Genomic DNA, 1735 nt, shown 5'->3' with positions numbered 1-1735 from the left:
TGAATAGCGTAAAGGCTGGAACAGAGGGAAAAAAATGCTGCCTTAGCCATGGCCTCTATCACACGAACAATCTGCATTCAGTCACCCACCAGGCCCCGTGCGCGCGCGCACACACACACACACACACACACACACACATCAAGACACACACACTTCATAGACTACACACCAGCCCCCATTTCCATAGCTGTTTTGACACAGGTGACATAGCGACGTGACATTTGAGGGTGAAAGACAAGAGACAGCTAAAGGTGGAGGGAGAGATGGAGAGAATAGGGCTGAGAGGCGTAAGTGTGCACACTTCCACACAGGCACATTTAAAGGCATACCCAACCATACACACACGCGCACATGCACCTCATGATGTGTGCGACATAGGTGCAGGAGCTCGCTGTGCTCTGGGTGCTGCAGGAGACCGGGTGAGCTGCTGCAGGAGACCGGGTGAGCCGAGGCGGTTCCAGAAGAGCTCCACACAAAGCCTGCTGTCTGCAGCGCTCAGCTCTCCAACACACAATTTATTAGTCTCTCCCTCCTCTTCACCTTAACTGCTCTCTTAACATGCTATCACACAGTTTCCTCCCTTCTTTCTCTCTCTCTTTCTCCTGCTGTCTCATGTTTTCTCCTCCTAGTGAAACACTTGAGTTAGCTCTGGGATAAAAGGAATGCTGGGACAACACAAACTTGCAGTATCCGCACACTGTTTTCGCACACGACCACACATGCACACACACTGTTTAGACCATCCCTTTGAATGGTGTGTGTGTGTGTATGTGTGTGTCTGTGTGTGACTAACAGAAGAGGGAGGTAGATGGGGAGGAGGAGGGGAGAGAGCAGGAGAAAGAGAAAGAAAAGAAAAACAGCCACAAAGTTGCAGAGCACGAGAGAGAAAGCGAGAGAGCGAGAGAGCGAGAGAGCAAGAGAGAGAGAGAGAGAGCATTTAGGGGCTTGAACGGGCATGCCCGTTGGTCCTGGGTCAGTGTATCTCAATCCTTGCTTCCCTTCTTTTCCTTTGCCTTCGATCTCTATCCTGTCACCCTAGTGGAGGAAGGAGGGAGGGAGAAGGAGAGAAGGAGAGATTGTTGTTGGAGGAGTTGTGTGTGTGTGTGTATATGAGTGTGTTGGGGAAGGGGGGGGGGACCAAGGAAACAGGCTTCCATACATCTCTACAGCACACGTCTCCTCCGGGATGGCCTTTCCTCTCCGAGCAGCATTCCACATCTTATCAGCCTCAATAATCTGACGTTCCCATCGTGCCCAAACAGGGAAAGCCAGAACCTGGGTGTGTATGAATGTGTGTGTATGTGTGTGTGTATTTGAGTGTGAAAGAGAAAGGCAGAGAGACAGAAAGAGTGTTGTGAGTGAGAGACAGACAGACAGAGAGAGAAAGAGAGAGAGAGAGACAGAGAGAGAGAGAGAGAATCACTTTTCACTACTCAGCCTCACACTTGAGCTCTCTTTCTGTTGATAGCGTGATAAGGCCCAGTGGGAGTATGTGTGCGTGTGTGTGTGTGTGTAGGGGGGGGGGACTGTCTGCCTTTCATAGGAAGTGCCCATTCTGTTCCACTGAACAGTTCTCCCGCAGAAGAGAAAGGGAGAAACTAGGACGGAGGGAGGAAAGGCAGGGAGGGAGGGCAGGGAGGAGGAGGAAGGTGAGGATGACAGACACGCTAAGAGAATGATTGAGTGAAAAGAAATAAATTGAGCAAGAGAAAAGAGAGGGGGAGTGGAGAGGAGT

This window comes from Lampris incognitus, chromosome 3, assembly GCF_029633865.1.
Source record: "Lampris incognitus isolate fLamInc1 chromosome 3, fLamInc1.hap2, whole genome shotgun sequence".
Lineage (NCBI taxonomy): Eukaryota > Metazoa > Chordata > Actinopteri > Lampriformes > Lampridae > Lampris > Lampris incognitus.
The sequence above is the reverse complement of the archived record's forward strand: the minus strand, read 5'-3'. Positions refer to the sequence as shown.